Genomic DNA, 19,565 nt, shown 5'->3' on the forward strand with positions numbered 1-19,565 from the left:
ATAAACATAAATTTCAGTAAGTTATAATAAATAAATCACAAAAAACTAATAACTCTTCAAAATTGCAACAACGAACTGGGTGAGTACGAAGCAACTCTCTATGAGAACAAAGTTAAATTGTAAAACTTGTCCGTGTGCAATATGTTATTACGTTATTACTGTATAGTTCGTCTGGCGCAATACATTAAGGAAAACATTAAAACGAACGTTATATCACGACTCAGTTAATTCTTTAAATATTTACTTTTATACTTTATATGCCTTTATTGTAAGTTTTTTTTTACTTGAATGACCACAAAAATATAGTGACCGTTCCATTTAAACTGATCTTCGCAGTAAAATAAATACGTTGTTTATATTTAAACAATTTGTTATGTTTTTCAAGTGATAACCCTCACTTGTAGGATTAATACACTAATAAAATTTGAAAAAAAAAAATCTACGAACGATGCGGAACTCAAACCCACGACCTCTCGCGTTCGGTGCGCGTGCTCTTCCAACTGAGCTAACGGTTCCAGTGACGTATCATCACAAAATATTGTATGCATTTTTCAACTCTCAGGTGTGTAATAATCCTAGAAGTGAAGGTTATCACTTTGAAAACAATAAATTGCTTAGATTTGAATGAGCGACATCTGAAGTCAATTTTCTCACATGCAAATACTGGGGTTGAGCAGGTTATCAACTGAAAAGTAGATCCTGTAGATGAAGCCACAACCTGAGTCAAAAGTCAAAGAGCGAACAATAAGTCAACGCCCAATTTATTTTATCGTCGATTCATAATGATTTATCAGGACACACATTACAAACATTAGAATGTTTAAAAACTTTCCTCGAAACGCCCTCAGGTGCTCCTCGGAATCAAACCGTATAGCTCTATCACACTTTTGGAGATTAAATTTGTTATGTTGCCTCTATTTGGTTCAGATGAACAAAATTCAGTGTGATTACAGCGCATCAAATGAAATACCACGCACATAATGACACTCTGTGCACACAAATTGACATTTGTTTATTTGACATCTATGTGCAACAAGTTGCAAATTCTGTTATTTGAATTAAAACAGTTTCGATTTTCATTTAATATGATATTTTACTCGTAACCTTATTGCAACAGTCTAATACTATAGGTTAAATGATTTTCTTAATGATACCACAGACTGGGAATGAAGCGAACTCCCTCAGTAACCCATATTTAAAAAAATCCGCTTAGTTTCTCGCGACCTCTCTTCTCAAGTCTGAGGCAGTCTATTTTGAAGGGGTGGTAGTTTTTGACGATCAAAAAGTGATTTCGAATCCTATTTTGAATACAAATATTTGAATTTGAATTAAAATTTTTTATTGGATAGGATAGGATAAAAGTAATAATAGAAGGAAACCTTAGAATAGACTATATTTTAATTTGTTATTGAAGAAGCTGCCTTGAAACGATTTGAGAATATACATGCCTTATTTAGTAATATTATTTAAGAAACTCATGGACGAAAGAGAAACTGATTTACAAATTGATAACTGTCTAGTAACTTTTAGCGACATCGAGTCTGGCTAACGAAAGTTGGCAGTGGAATTATTTACAAACATCTGACATGGAATACAACGTCAAGGATAATTAGATAAATATTATCGCCATTGTTAAGTATGACTATTTAGTTTTGATAATTTATTCAAGTATCATTGTCTTTTTACCTAAAGTTTTTGATTGATTTTTATTTTACGCATATTTAGTTGAATTAACATACGTTCGTCAGTCATTGTCTTCACACGCATGCAATATATTTATAAATTTATGAAAAAAAAAACTTTTATTGTGACATGTCAACGTCAATGTCCTACTTCATTGCTAGTCGGGACGTGAGCGCTCACTACACTCACAATGATACAATCTCCGAATAGTCTTTACCAGTGGGAGGCTCCTTTACACAGGATACCGGCTATATTATGGGTACCACAAAAGCGCCTATTACTGTCGTGAAGCAGTAATGTGTAAGCATTATTGTGTTTCGCTGTGAAGGGTGCCGTAGCTCGTGAAATTACTGGGCAAATGAGACTTAACATCTTATGTCTCGAGGTGACAAGTGCTATTGTATTACCGCTCAGAATTTTTGTGTTTTTGAAAAATCCTGCACTGCACGGCACTGCATTCAAATTCAAATATTTTTATTCAAAATAGGATGTGACATCACTCATTGAAAGTCAAAAAACTACCACCCATTCCATAATGAATGCCTCAGGCCTGAGAAGAACGGGCGCAACACACTCAGCGGGCTTTTTGTTTTCATCCAAAAATATGTTTACAAAGTAACATTGTACAATTAAACTGATTATTTAATAGCCTGAAGGTGGTCGCTCCATTCCCAATTTGTGGTATCATTAAGAAAGTCATTTATGTTATCGTAACCTTTACCACACAAAGTTTTTTTACAATTCTTGTAAATAACGTCATACATTAATTGTAATGGGCAGGGCGTATCAAATACCATCAACTGAACGTCTTGCTCGTCTCGTCCCTTAGTTTCATAAACAAAAAGTAAGAAATTAGTCGATACCAACACCGACGAATCGTGAATGATGTGAATCGTAATGTGATGTAAATAAATAAAGTCTCACGAAAGTTTTATTAATTTATATAAAGATAACAGGCGTTTTGTCGTCTTAATAACGTGAATTCGTTACTTATAGCTTTGGACTAATATTGTACAAATTAAATCATAATCAAAATCCTAATTTTACTAGTTTATTTGAAGAATTGAAAATTGGAATGTCATTTTTCGGCCCCAGAACCCATCGAGCACTAGAATTATGAAAATCGGGAAACAAAGAAATCGCATTTACAACTTTCGATAAAATAAATTTGGTAGTTTAATATGTAATAAACATTAATATTATTATTCTTAGGAATTATAAACTCCAACTTTGATAATCAGAAAGTCGAAATGCACATTAAAATATTCGCAGTATTTGGATGTTGCCAAAATAACACGTATTAACTTCGTTTCGTTATTTTCAGTAGTACCAGCAGCAGAATGAATACTTCATTAGCCAGACTCTAATTTACTACACACTTGTGACAAATAATAGATTTGATAACAATTACTCCATGAATATGTATAAGTGATCTTAATGTCTTAATATATTATATAAAATGCTAATGTTCGTACGTGTGTCCACGGTTTTCTCAATCATCCGCAACTTAGATCAAATTCTCGTTGGGATGTCAAATACCCCTCAATCCCCTGGTGTGCATAAAAGAGTTTGGTCGGGATGGGTGGTTGTGGGTGGCAAAAATGTGAAATTATATACTGTATCTGTCCTTCTCTAACTAATGTAAGCTTCTGTAAACTTCTGAAAATGTCGGGGATGATCTAGATAGTTCCAGAATGTGTGCAACTGTTGTAAACAATCTAGAAAGTTTTGTTAAAATCGATTCGAGATTTTCTAGGACGTTCTAAAATGTTCGAAAATCGACATATTTGGGACGTTTGCTGTCTTCGGCAGTCGAAGCAGCAGCCGCAGCACCAACTGACGTAACTTGGACATGAGAAGGAGCCAAAGTGACGTCCCACATCAGCGAAATTCTCCATTATTATTACTTTGATCAGTTAACAATGTTCAAAGGCAGTATTTTTTCCATTCATTCATAATCTATTTTCAGCTGACCCATAAAAGCTCATAACACGATATTTGTAAGATTTTGTCTAATTGACCAGTCTGTAAAAGGCATTGAACAAAAATGCAAACTTACCATAAACCACACCCAAAATAATAACAATTATTATTATTTAATGTGAATATTCGTCGACCGAATTGGGGGCGTTTTGAGAAAAGTAAAGGTCCGAAGCACTCGCATTCGGAGAGCATGTATGAATTTAGAGGAAAAGAATAACGAATGTAGAGCGCGTGAGGTTTGTAAGGACAGAAGCAAGTGACATGCTAGTATCTCTGCCTACCCCGACGGGAAAAGGCGTGACTATGTGTGTGTGTGTGTGTAATATTAAATTCTGTGTTTGTAGAGAGTATTTGTGTGTCAGTGCATATGGAAGTTAATAAAATAATCATTTACGTGTGTTTATATTAGTATATCATGCGTAATTTTGTCCTTTTAGTCAAATAATAAGCATCAATCAGAATTAATAATCAACCCCATGCAGATAGTATTTTCAGGTTATCACAGTGAATGTGAGCCAAATAGTGACGCTATTGCAAATTTAGTCTCACAGTAATGTATTTGCAGCTGAAATTGTAGCAAAATGGTTTATCTTCAATATGCCAACCAACGCTGCTGATATTAATACAATATTTTTGCTGCAGAAGAAGGCTATTCGCGCTATTTATAACCTTGGTCCTAAAGAATGATTGAGAACAAAATTCAAAGAAATTAATATCTTGACTGTTGTTTCTCAATATATTCTTTATAATATAATGTATGTTCATAGGCACATAAGTGAATTTACTAGAAACTGTCATAACCATAATGTTAACACCAGGAACAGACATAAACTTATAATGCCTACTACTCGGCTAAGTCGAGTTAGTAAGTCTTTTGTGGGGCGATACATAATTATACTTTTCAAACAAGATCCCAGAAAATGTTCAAAACATAATCATTACATTATTCAACAGAATTGTTAAAAAAAACGTTTGTGTGGTAAAGGTTACTATAACATAAATGACTTTCTTAATGATACCGCAGATTGGGAATTTATCAACCGCCCTCAGGCTATTAAATAATAAGTTTAATTGGTGTTAGTTTGTGACTTTCAATAAGTAATGTCACATCCTATTTTGAATAAAAATATTTGAATTTTAGAGACTGGGACAAGTATCAAGAAAAAATTGTAAAAATCAGAGGTGTGCATACAGCCGTTGTTCGATAAATTTAAATGTTCACTAGACTCGATATCAGTTTGAATAAGAGGTTGCGTGTAATCAATCATAGGCTAACTTAATCAAGGCTTAAATTAATCACAATAATTTCTAATCCAGGTAGTCATGCCAATGGCGCATTTAATCATATCAATAAAAATAAAATAAAATAACATCTTTTAAGTATTGTTGGAAATATGGATAGATGTTATAACACGAAAATTGTTTTTAAGAAGTAAAATTATTATGGTCGCGCGATAAAGCTGTTTTATTTACATCTTCTGACATCTAAGTAGCTGTAACAATCCCATCCAGTTATATTAGGATATATTTCATCATTTCAGACAAACTGATATGATGCGTATTGTGTAGAACCAGACATATCCATTTGTAAATGGGATTCATGACGTTGAGAAATGAATGACACCCAAGGGAAATTCATACACCTAGTCAATAATAGTGTTATTATACCTACTGTTCTATATGTGATTATATTATAATCTTAAAGCATACTACAGATAGACCGAGGTCTTGCAAAAAAAAAAACAGAAAAAGTTGCCTCTAATAATGATGTGACCTGTAGAATAAGGAACACAGTAACACATGTGGAATAAAAAGGCATAAAAGGCATATTTTCTCAAAATTGATTCCTTTAGATTTTTTTTGATGTCATTTCTAATATACTATTTTGGCAGGCCCAATGTCACTTTTGCCACTTCCCTCTACGAATTACAAATACACCCTCTTACCAACAATCTACACAATGCCCGGTGGGCAAATCATATAAAGTGTAGACAGTCGAATAAAGCGATGCAAGCACAAATACCACCCGAATGAGACGGTGATGTCTCGTTGAGGTCGAGACGGTCACTCATGTAATCCTGAAATGAACAGAAGTTGCTGATGAATTAACAAAAATCGTCAGAAAATCCGAGGTTTGCGTCCATACCAGGAAGTTCTGAACTTCTGGAAGGAGCTGAGCAGGCCCCTTCCCGTACTATACCATAGCGCATCTACCCGGTATCCTGTGCAAAGGTTATTACGCTAAGGTTATTGTTATGCTTTGACGTCTTAGGTTTTTTAGGGGTAGGTACGGGATGCCTATTTTACCCCGAATTTTACGTCTGGCCCACAGTCGGCGGTCATTGTATATGGACAAGCTCTGACAATATAAGAATGTATTATATAGTAGTAGGGATTATGGGAGGTAGTTCAACCCAATTCTAACTTACAATGAAATACATCGTCTTTCTGGGCAGTTGTGCCGACGTAACGCTAAGGGTATTGTGAAATCGTTTAGTTGTTTCTCAATAATAATACAAAAAAAATATTTATAATATGACTAGCTAACCCGACAGACTATGTTCTGTACATAATAAATAAAATACTTTTTTTTTAAATGTTTTTGTCAATAATATTTCATAACATCAACTTACAATCAAGAATTACTTTGCTCCCTGACCCCTGTTGTTATAATGAAATTGTTTCACAGGAGAACTGTCAAACCGTGTGTCAATAAATTTTCTCGTAGCAAATATGTCAATAAAAAACAAATATTGGAAATAAAAATAATTATTGCTCCCATATCGGAAAAAAATCTACCCACCCTCAAGTTGGACTAAACTGCACTCCATGAAGTTATCCCCATTAAAATCCGTTCATTAGTCTAGAAGTTATATATAAAAATAAACATTGAAATACATCCAAACCAACCTGAACAATATGAAACCGTAATTATTTCTGATCCCATCTCTTATATGTTGTCATTATTTTAATTAATTGTGTGACATTTACTCATATTTATTGCTTTCATTGTACATTGCGGTTGTGGTGAACATTAATGGCAACCTACTAATATTTACTGTGCTCAGTCGGAAATCTTACACGACCGCACATTTGTCTCTACCTCAAATTGCCTCACGTATTATAAGTTGCGTAAGCCACAGAGCACGTATATAGCATTTAATATGAGTTAATTATATAGTTTATTTCTAGGTAATGCTATTTTTTTATGAAAATAAGGGATGAGACGAGCAGGACGTTCAGCTGATGGTAATTGATACGCCCTGCCCATTACAATGCAGTGCCGCTCAGGTTTCTTGAAAAACCCTAAAAATTCTGAGCCACACTACAACTGCGCTCGTCACTTTGATGTTAAGTCTCATTTGCCCAGTAATTTCACTAGCTACGTCGCCCTTCAGACCGAAACACACTAATGCTCATACATTACTGCTTCACGGCAGAAATAGGCGCCGTTTTGGTACCCATAATCTAGCCGGCATCCTGTGCAAAGAAGCCCCCCAATAGTTTTAGCAGCGTTGAGCGCTTTTCTTGGGATGGGTATAAAAAGTTAAAGTCGCGTCAGGACACGTGGCCTGATAGAAAATTCGTAAGACAGTAGTTGAAATTATGGATGAAAGTTGATTTTTCTGAGAGATAAACTTTATAATGTAAAATAATTGCAACATTTCTGAAGTGTAATTTTATGTAATATAATTTTTCTTCTTGGTGTACGACAGTGCAATAAATGAATATTATATTTAACCACATATTTAAATAACCAAAGCAATTTGAACGAAATTATTCCCTAACCATTCCATAATTTAAAAATACCTAACGTTAATGTGCAAGTTTTCACCTATTCCGTGATTCCCGAAGTACAACCCGTTACTTTTTTGTTTAAATTATTAATTAATCAATAATTATTTATCTTATATTTTTCTTCAATCATTCTCATAACTGTTAATATTACTTGTCTAAGGGCTTAAGAGTTTTTCATTTAATTATATTATTAGTTTTATATTTTCACAAATACATTTATAAACGTCGTTCCTAACAAGGGCAGAGTTGTCATTCTCAAGCAATAACATCCGCATGTTTATATTTATTTCCTACACTTAAATAATACTTATATATACGATATGTTGCACTTTCAAAAATTTGTTGTTAAGCCCATTTGTCTACGCATAAATTTGTCACATCAATGACTTTTAATAGCCGAATAATGATAACTGCATGAGCAACGTGGCAATGTTTCACCAAAATAGCCCATACATCTAGCTTTGTACTTTTCTCCAAATACAGATATTAAAATGATTTAACGTTGAAAATAATTTTTATTCTTTGGGTTTTGCCAAGTACAAACATGATTAATAGCTTACTTGGCAATATGCAAAGAATGGTAATTGAAAATTACATCTTGATGGTTTTGGCAACCAATCTAATCTAGTACTAGCAAGTAACTTTGGCAGTATTATAAAAAAACCATCTCAATTCTATTAAAACAATATAAGGCATCGAGTTTCGTTGTGCGACTAACAGCAAACGTTAAAGCAATTCAATATAAAGCCAGTATTATTTGTATATGATAAGATACTTAAATAAATTGATGAATAAAAAAAACTATGTTTAAAAAAACCGACTTCAAAAACTGTAAAGTATGATATAACTGAAAATTTAATTTAATACACCTTTACCTTTAATATTAATAAAATGCTATTATTTATATTATTAGTTATTCAAATGTTAAATGTTTTTTAGTTCGGAATTAAATGGCTTTATTATTATTATTATAATTATTAATATAATTATTATTTATATGTGCTCCTATTGTTAGGTTTTAAGTCGGTGCCAAGCCGTAAACAAAATAAAATTTAATAGTATAAACAGCTTACTTACTGGAATTATTAAGGTTGTCTGGCCACGCCTGTCTGTACAATTGGGTTGTTTTGTTCTAGACGAAGCTATCCCGCTCAAAGTCAGGAAAAACTCCTAAAAATCCGTACACAAAAACAATTATATCATCGAGGTAAAAAAAAATTTTTAATTAAAAAGAAATTAAAATTTATGACATCTAATCTGCGTTAAACTAACGAAAAATTACGTAAATCGGATCATAAATCTCAGAGATACGGTGTACATACATAAAAAAAATAGCGATCGAATTAATAACCTCCTCCTTTTTGAAATCGGTTAAAAGGCGCTAAATAAAAACAGCAGAGCCTAGAAAACAAACATTCAAATATATCATGCAAAGGTTTAGTCCTACCGGGACTCGAACAGCGGACCTTTGAGTGGGTTTTTTGGTGAAGAGTGATAGAAGTAATCTATGTGCAAATCAGTGAGACTTATTAGGTGAGCACTTTTAAAACAAACAACTTCTTTTGTTTTAAAATGGTAGTAGTGATAATTTTAAGCTTAGATAATTTATGGATCTAGACTGTGACAGCTGTGAGCATGTCGAAATAATAGCGGAGAGCTGTTAACCTATATTTTCAGCAAAGGGCGTACACTGAAATAAAGTGACATACATATCGCGAGTGTAAGACGTAGCTTGTCCTGCACACTAAAGTAATAAACGGGGTATGTTTTCTTGCGTTGCTTAACAGCATGAGGTTCTATCAAGATGTATAAATTATCTATGGTCTTTTATTGATTCAGACCAATGCTTTATTAAATAACATCTCTATCACTGGCTGGTGTAGATGCGCTTCGCTTCAACAAATGCATAATCCGTAGACGTTCAATCATAACAATTATATTTTTATATAATTTGGCTAAAAACCTATTATATTGGGGCAATATTACCAAAATCGAAATATGAAGTTTCGGTTGACGTATCGTTTATTTTCCTAGTACAAAAGTGTTTCGGATCCGAAGGTCGATACGAAATATGCGATTAGACATTTTTTGTTTCGTTTACCTTATTCCCAAATTCACTTGACATTTACATTTACATTGTTTGACATTATTATGATCGCTTCTACTACTTCACTTTTTATGGTTGTGTATGGTTCCGAAACGAAAACCATCCGCACCATTCGGATTCGAACTACTTTGGAGACAGGATTTAATTCGAAGTTCGTCGTTCTTTCGTTTCGGACCGAAATTTCGGCTTTCGATTTTGGTAATAGACTTCCAGGTTTATAACTTTAGTGTGCGTGACAAGCTACGTCTTAGGGTGTGATCTATAAACGGGACTTACACTTTGCTCAGACTTTAAATACGTAAATCATAGGTGAATGTAATAAAAAGCGAACTTGACTTTTGTATGGGGCTATTTTAGCTCAAGCTCAGCATCATTTCAGATGTCAAATGAATATAAATACGAAATCAAAAATATAATAATCTTACACTCAGTTAAGTTTTACGTAAGTAAAGTCTGAGCAAAGTCTAAGTATGCTCTATAGATCTCAAAATTACACCCCTGATTTGTATGTCACGTTGTGTTAGTGTGCATTGCTCAAAATAGAGGTTAACTGCCAACCTCTATCTATCTATCATCCTCACCATCTGGATGTGTGGCGGTCCTCCACAGTGCGGCTTTCAAAGAGCTTTCTTCCACGTACTACAAAGCTGTGGAGCTTCCTTGTGCGGTGTTTCCGGGACGATACGACATGGGTACCTTCAAAAAAAGCGCGTACACCTTCCTTAAAGGCCGGCAACACTCCTGTGATTCCTCTGGTGTTGCAAGAGATTGTGGGTGGCGGTGATCACTTAACAACAGGTGACCCGTACGCTCGTTTGTCCTCCTATTCCATAAAAAAAACCTCAGTTTTAACGACATTTTCACAGCTGTCACAGTCTATCTAGACAATAAATGATCTAAGTAAAAAAACTTACATACAACGCCCAATTTCATCAAAAATAATAAAACATTGTGGTATCTATTAAGATGTCCATCCCTCAAATTATTAACATGATGAAGTAACATTCTTGTAATTTCAGGAACGTCCGCCAATATTAAACGTAATTTATATTCTAAAGTACACAGGCGGGCCCGTTCAAGCTTTAATTTAATTTAATTTAATATTTGTTTACAAATAAAGTAATAAATTGGCGATCCCTCGTAAACAAGTGTGCAGAAATGAAAACTGAAACAATAATAGAGGCAAAAACGAAACAGAAACCTACTAAAGACAAATTAAGTGATGCTACCAGTTTACAAAATTTATAATTTAAAATTCACCATTCTTGAACTATATCTTATGGCAGTTCATAACGTTGGTTAACACATTGCTGACATTACAAATATTATTTTTTTTCAACTACCACGACTACGATTTTGTAAATTTAAGCGAGTATTTTTTGTGCTTCTAAACCTATCTATCGATACCTCAGAACCAAAGAGTCATTCAGAAAAGGGTTCCAAAAGAAAACAACTCGTGTCGTGAATGAAACGAAAATATTCTAGATTTATGTAGAAATATTGGAAGTAACAACTAAACTACATTCACTTATTGAGTTGTTTCTGTGTGGTAATGGTGGGCTATAATTTATGGAACAATTTCTCATACTTATCATACTTACTGAATTTCAGACTTGTTTCACATTGAAACTGAGGTATTGATATGTATACTGTGCTTAGAATTAGCAGTTTTTTAGTGTATAAGAATTAGACTTAATAACCAAAAAATATGTTAATGCATTTTTTTCAAATATTTTACTATGAAACTATAGTAATGAATGTCCATGCAAATATAATTTTTAGTTCATTCTGCTGCACAATAATATAATTTTTTATGTTAGTGTTATGCATAGGACATGATTGTCATTAGATACAAATAATAATTTCTATGTACGAATCTATATTCGTTGGTAGTATCATCACGGTAGACGGTCGAGCTCTATATAAGCTAGAGCGCTTCGTACTATGCCCTAATTGTCAGTGACTATTATAATTCTACAATGCATTCTATACATGTGGACATATCATTCGCAGTCTTATAACGGATCCGCAAAAGTGTGCTTAAATACAATGTAAGCACAATTTTCTCCTTAGCCGTGTGTCAAATGTGTGTCAATCAACAAGCCTAAGTGTGTTATAAAAAGTGCTTAAATAATACATTAAAGACTCAAAAAAAAGATGGCGTGACTTATCATCGGTAAGGTTATTTTATTAATATAAGATTGATATGCAAAAAGCGGAAGTAATTTAATAAAACGAATATTTTTTCATTAAATATGGTACAATATTATTGACAAGCCACAGACAAGACCCGCTTGTCAGAATGGGACAGATGAAAGGACACAGTCAGTAATGAAAACAATAGAGTCGCTCTTTTTAACCGACTTCAAAAAAAGGAGGAGGTTCTCAAATCGTTGGTATGTTTTGTATGTTTGTTACTTCAGACCTGTTGACTGGGTGAACCGATTTTGTTTATTGATATTATAATGTTATAAAATTTTTTCGACAAATAGCTGATACATTTGTTCGATGAAGATGAAAATTCGCAATAAACTCTAATTATGAAAGTAAGTATAATGGCTATCTACTACGAGTATTATCTAAAGCAACTCATTAAGGCTCTCTTTGTATCAAAAAATGCCAAAATCCCGACTGGTGGGATGATGAAACTAGAAGAATGGTTGAGGAAAAGAAAAAAGCATGGCTGGATTTCTTGGCAATAGAAGCAACAAATAGAGCGAGTGGCGGTATGAATGAAGATAATGTTAAAGAAATCAAGGACAAATATAGATGGGTGAAAGCGAAAGTTAAAGAATGTGTAGAGAAGAAAAGGAATGAGAAAAAGGTGAAATATAAGGAACAATTCGGCGCAAGTTTCCGAGATAATATAAAACTGTTTTGGAAACTCGTGAAAGAAGCGCGGGGAACAAATATAAATTCATCTATGAAACTGATTAGGAATGAACAAGGTGAGGTCATACATGAAGAAAGTATGATACTAGAGTGCTGGAAGAATTATTTTGAGAGCTTATACGAGAAAGATGTAAGTGAAAAAGAGCAAGAAGAGATAATAGATATGTTTGTGGACCCGAGTGATGAAATAGGTTTGGATGAAATTATGAAAGCGTTAAGAGGTATGAGGTTGGGAAAGTCTGCTGGGTATGATCGAGTGACGACTGAAATGTTGAAGGCTGGCGATGGACTAATAGTGAGCCTGCTGCATCGCCTTTTTAATTTATGTTAGAAACAGGGCCAAGTTCCAGACGATTGGACGAAGGCAGTGATTGTCCCAATTTATAAAGGCAAAGGCTCGCAGCAGGAATGTCAAAATTATCGCGGGATCAGCCTTCTTAGTGTTGTTGGAAAAGTGTATGCCAGAATATTGATTGAAAGAGTAATGAATGTGACTAATGACAAGGTATGGGATGTGCAAGCGGGATTTCGGAAGGGAATGGGATGTACGGATCAAGTCTTTTCCTTACGCTGCATCACTGAAAAATGTCTGGCAAAAAACCAGAAAGTATATTGCGCGTTCATAGACTTGGAAAAGGCATATGATAGGGTGAATAGAAAGGAATTATGGAAGGTCTTATCTATGTATGGGGTGGACAATTTTCTGATAAGGGCTCTGAATTCTCTGTACAGGGATTCTCAAGCCTGTGTTCGTGTTAATGGTGCCTATACGGGCTGGTTTGATATCTCCAAAGGTGTCAGACAGGGTTGTGTAGCGTCGCCTTGGTTGTTCAACCTATTCATGGATAGATGCATTAATGATGTGAGAGAAATGCAATGTGGAATCAATATGGAAGGGTTGTGTGTTAAGTGCCGCTTGTACGCCGATGATCAAGTCATTTTTTCATCATCGGTAAATGAGTTGCAACAAATGATTGACTGTTTGAACGGGAGCTTTAAAGAGAGAGGTTTGAAAGTAAATGCAAGAAAGACGAAAGTGATGGTATTTGAGAAGGATGAAAGGTTGACTGAGTGTACTATCACGATTGAAGATGAAAGGGTAGAACAAGTTACAGAATTCGTATATTTGGGTAGCATGTTTACAAGAGACGGAAGATATGAAGGTGATATTGAAAGGAGAGTGACTGCGGGAAATTGTGTGAATGGAGCGCTGCATGCCTTTATAAACGGTAAGACTGTGCCAATAGAAGCGCGGATGGCTGTACATAATGGAGTGCTTGTCGCCACGTTAATGTATGGAAGTGAGAGTTGGGTATGGCAGAAGAAGCATAAAAGCAGAATTAACGCAGTTGAGATGCGATCACTGCGTAGTATGTGTGGGGTAAGACTGACTGATAGAATTCCGAATGCGGTAATACGAGCGCGCTGTGGTTTGAAAGAGGATGTTGTGACAAGGACTGAAAAAGGAATGCTTAAATGGTTTGGACACGTGGAGCGAATGAGTGAAGAAAGAATGACGCATCAAATATATAAGGCAAGTGTGTGTGGGCAAGCCGGTCGCGGGAGACCTCGTAGAACATTCGTCGATCAAATTGGGGACGTTTTGAGAAAAGGAGAGGCCCAAAGCACCCGCAACCAGCGAGCATGTATGAAAATAGTAATGAATGTAGAGGAAGCGCGTGAGGTTTGTAAGGATAGAAGCAAATGGCATTCTATTGTCTCTGCCTACCCCGACGGGAACAAGGCGTGAGTATGTGTGTGTGTGTGTGTGTGTGTTGTATCAAACGAATTTTTTTTTATGTAAGGAAGAACCGACTGGCACGACGAAATGAGAAATAAGCAATGGAGCTGTAATTAACACGGAAATTAGAGACGTATAATTGTGACCTTGTGACAAAATTTTATTTAAATAAGATAATTTTATCCCTTCTTTCCCTTCTAATAGATGTTGAAGATAATTTTAGCACTAATTACCAGAATATTATTCATAATTCATGCCATTTGAGGTCTCGGATCAAACATCAAGGTAATGGTGTATTTGAAGTTGTTAGGGATTCATTGACAATTGGTAGATACAACCTCCCCGTTCTCTGAATTTTTTTCTGTGTTTAACTTTATTATTAAAATCGCTTCAAGTGGCATAAGCTATTCAGCAGTTCATAGCAATCGAAAGCATTTTTATGATTATTCTGCTGCATCGGGTAAATATGCTTTTTCTCTCGCTCATCGACGGACGAGCGCGCGTGTGCCGCCGAAGTTTTTATGTCTATTTAATTTTAAAAGTTCATTATTTACAATAATAACGTTCGTTAAATAAAATTATAATATTGATTAACTTGTACAAGTATTATCAAAGTGAAAGAAAATATAATTTGATTAAATTCAGTGCAAAGAAGTTCATACGTATTTAAAATATTTTTTTTCTTCTACCCTCATTAAATAAACTAGATTTTTTTTTTAGTATTGTTGATGCATCTGATAATGCTTCAATAATTGCTATACATCCTGTTAACTGACCAGTTATATTCCTTTCGTGTTTCTCAAATTTGTTTGGGCTGGTTCAGTAGTTGTATCAATGTCTATTGATTCACTTCAAAAATCGTTGGTCGATATGACCACAGCTTTTGCCACAAGATTCGAGCAGTTCGAGAATAACCTCCAAAACATTAAAAACACAGCAGCTGCTTCAAATAATAATTCAAACGTCAACGACGTAGCCGGGGACTTTTACGCTTTTCGGTCATTTGTAATTGCGTCACTGTCGACGCTTCACAGGCAAGTAGAATTACTTCAGAAAATATCTGACCAAGCGGAGATGAGGTCCAGACGTAAAATGCTACTGGTGCACGGAATACCAGAGTATAGTAAAGAGGAAACATCGGCAGCTGTCGTTAAGAACCTAACCCAACATCTTAAAACCCCCAAGCTGGATGTGACTTCCATTAGTAGGTCACACCGTGTTGGTAAAAATAAAAGTGATAAGCCTCGGCCCATACTTGTAAAATTTGAAGACGTGGATTTAAAAAAATCAATATGGTTTAGTAAAACTGCCCTAAAAGGGTCTGGAATTACTCTGTCTGAGTTTCTTACCAAATCTAGACATGAGACTTTTATGACTGCCCGTCGAAAATTTGGGGTGAACAAAACCTGGACAAGTAATGGTACTATTTTCATACTTGATTCTAAGGGATCGAAACACAGTGTGAATTCTGTCGCTGAATTAGATGCTATTACCACCGACACAACGCACGAACAATTGAGAGCTGGAGAGTGTGGTGCTGATCAGAGGCAGGAGGCTGCAGGTAACACCAGACCAAAGAGAACTAACAGGAATAAGTAAATAAGCATAAACTAAACTTAAGTAATAATTACACAAATCAAATCCTGAGTTCTTTTTCATTTATATTACTTGAATTAAACTCCTTGATCTAGTGCTTTTATAATGATTTGCAGTATGTATGGCTAGGAATTTATTAAATTTAAGTATTAATCTCCATCTAATTCTATTTTGTTTAATGTCTCCCTACTCCTCAACTTGTATGTCTACTTTATAAGGCTAGCAACATTTTGTAACAAATTATTTGTTATTCTTAAACACTGGACTCTTGTTTATAATACTAATCTCAATTTATTCAATGTTAAATTGATATCTAATTTCTAACTTAGACTTCACTTATTTGATAGAACTGAAACTGAAACTGTGAATCTTGAAATAAGTTTGTACTTTAAAGTAGTATATGATAAATGTTGTACAATATGTAAGCATTACTTGATTATATCTGCCTAGCCAACATAATATAATATTAGGTAATATTGTTTACATTTTTGTGTCACTATTTACCTACAAGAAATTTAATTAACTATATATTTAATAAACTTAAAATCAAATGTTAAGTTGAGAGTTAAACTATGTACTTACTTTATACTACTTTTTGGTGAACAATGAACTGCATTAAACTTTATTTATAGTTTCTAATTGTTTGGTTCATAATATAATATATTCAGTTAATCCAATTTAATAACTTCTATAAAACATATGCATAAACTGACAATATTTGTAAGTCTGTTCTGTAAGTATCTTCATTTATATTTACTATACATTTCATTGTAAAATTATATAAATTTTATAATTCTAATACTCTTGGTGTAACATTGTAATAATAAAACATAATAATACTAATACATAAATTAACAATGTTTGTAAGTCGGTTCTGTAACTGTATCATCATTTTACTATACATTTCATTGTAAAATAATATCAATTTGATATTCAAAATACTCTTGGTGTAACATTGCATATCATTATATAGCAACATAATCTATAAATTTTATAATGTTATTGTTAATTTGATTAGTTGTAATAATTTGCGCTAATAATTTCTGTTCAATTAATTCATGTGAGACTGGCGTTAACAGGATACAGTTTTTTTGAATAAAACCACTAATATATTAATTTCAAACACATTAATATAACTTGAAAACGCAATATAATATATACATATATTTTTCGTTGGATTTAGATACATAACATTAGTTATAATTAATATAAGTATTATTGTTTAGTTAGTTAGTTTAGTTATAATTGATCTAAGTATTATTGTAACATATCTACTTATTAATTATTATTTATTTGTTCTGTACTTTTTAATCTTGATAAATTCTAGCTGGTAATGGCAGATACTAGTGATAGCAGTGAAGTTGATTTTTTGTCCTTGAATTCCTCAAGCAGCCAAAGCTCCGCTGATGAAAGCTACTACAGCATCTCACCTACCTTCTCCCTTCGTAGTGAACTTGAGAAAGCTTTTATAGATTGTGTTAATAATTTCAATGTTTTACATATAAATGCTCAGAGTGTGCCTTCTAGCTACACTGATATGCTTGCTTCATTTGATAGTAATAATATTCATGCGATTCTAGTGTCTGAGAGCTGGCTCAAACCTTGTCTTCCTTCCACTTCCTACTCCTTACCGGGTTTTCAGCTTGTCCGCAATGACCGAACCGGCCGAGTCGGCGGCGGTGTTGCAATATATATTCGTGAACGATTCTCATATTCTATAATAAGTGTATCTCCTCAGCCACCCCCCGGTGACTCTGCGGAACATCTTGTACTTGAAGTTAGCATATCACACTCCAAAGTACTATTGGGTGTGTTTTACAGTCCTTCGTTAGGCGTTGATTATTTTAGTGCATTTGAATTCATTCTTGACTGTCTTACTCCATTATACGAGCATGTGATCATAATGGGAGATTTCAATACCTGCATGTGCAAAGTTAATCATCGCAGCAGAAAGCTCCAATCAATAATTGATTCCTTCAACTTGCAGTTACTTCCTTTAATGCCTACTCATAACCTACCTAATTGTGAATCATCGTTACTTGATCTAATAATTGTATCAAAAAATAACCTTGTACATAAGCATGGTCAGTTCACCTCAGTGCCTTTTTCATATCACGATCTGGTATTCTTGTCATATAAAGTTCGCTTACCTAAATTAAAACCTCAAACAGTCTGGCTACGTAACTTCAACAATCTTAACATGGATCGTCTCAACTATGATGCTAGCAATATCGATTGGACTGTAGTATATAATACTGACTCAATTGATACCAAAATCAGTTTTTTCAACTCTCTAATTTTACAGCTTTATGAAATGCATGCGCCTCTTAGACCTGTTAAAAAGAAACATCTCCCCGCTCCTTGGCTCACAGATGAAATTAGGACATTAATAAATGCAAAAACTCGGGCATTAACAAAGTACAAAATTAGCAATTCTAGTTCCGATCGAGTTAAATATAAAAGTATCCGAAACCGATGCAACAGAATATGTAGGGATGCTCAACAACGTCACATATTTAAATCAGTCGATAATCCCGATCCTGCTAAAGTTTGGAAATTTTTAAGATCACTTGGTGTTGGGAAACAGCAACAAACAGTTCTTCCTGCTTCACTTAACGTCGATTCTCTTAATAGGCACTTTTCAAGGTCTCCTGTTCTTCTTGATCACAATACAAAGCAAACTACTCTAAATACTCTCTCTAATTTCATGAAACAAGCTCCTGAACCTTTCTCTTTCGTACCTTTTACTGAAAGTGATGTCAGGAATAACTTACTATCTATTTCCTCAAGAGCCATAGGAAGCGACTGTGTAGGCCGAAACATGATTATTCCAATTATTGACATTCTTCTTCCTATAATAACCCACATCCTTAATTTTTCGATTAAATCTAATACTTTCCCAGAAACATGGAAAGAAGCTCACTTAATTCCTTTACCAAAAATTTCAAACCCTCTGACTTTTCGCGACTATCGCCCAATATCTATACTCCCTTTCCTTTCTAAATTACTGGAACGGTTAGTTTATAAACAACTTAGTTATTTCCTTAATAAATACTGTCTTCTAAGCCCCGTGCAGTCAGGTTTTCGTCCTGGACACAGCACAGAGACCGCTTTGGTCAAAGTTGCGGACGATATTCGTCTCGCTATGGATAACCAACAGCTTACTATCTTAACCTTACTTGATTTTAGTAACGCATTTGGTTCTGTCGATTTCGACATCTTAGTGAAATCATTATCTTCTTTAAATTTATCAGCAGATGCCGAGAGTTGGTTCCATAGCTATTTGATAGGGCGACGACAGCGTATTAAAGTTGCGGATATACAATCATCCTGGGTTCAGGTTTCTGCCGGTGTTCCACAGGGAGGTGTCCTTTCTCCCTTGCTTTTTTCAATATTTATAAACTCTATCACTAGCAATCTAAATTCTTCTTTCCACTTATATGCTGATGATGTTCAAATTTATAGGCACTCCACGTTATCTGATTTACAATCTACAGTTCATAGTCTTAATAAGGATCTCGCTACCATATGCGAGTGGTGTAAAAATTATGGTGTAGTGATAAATCCAGGAAAAACGCAGGCAATTATCATAGGCAGGCAACATCTGATCTCTAAAATTGACTGGGATGTACTGCCTAGACCTCGTATCAATGATGTTTTAATCCCTTTTAGTAGTAATGTCAAAAATCTAGGCTTACATATAGATTCAAATTTTTCTTGGCAGACGCAACTGAATGAATTAAGTAAAAAAGTTTTCTCCGCACA

Source organism: Leptidea sinapis, chromosome 7 (assembly GCF_905404315.1).
Source record: "Leptidea sinapis chromosome 7, ilLepSina1.1, whole genome shotgun sequence".
NCBI classification, from domain to species: Eukaryota; Metazoa; Arthropoda; class Insecta; order Lepidoptera; family Pieridae; genus Leptidea; species Leptidea sinapis.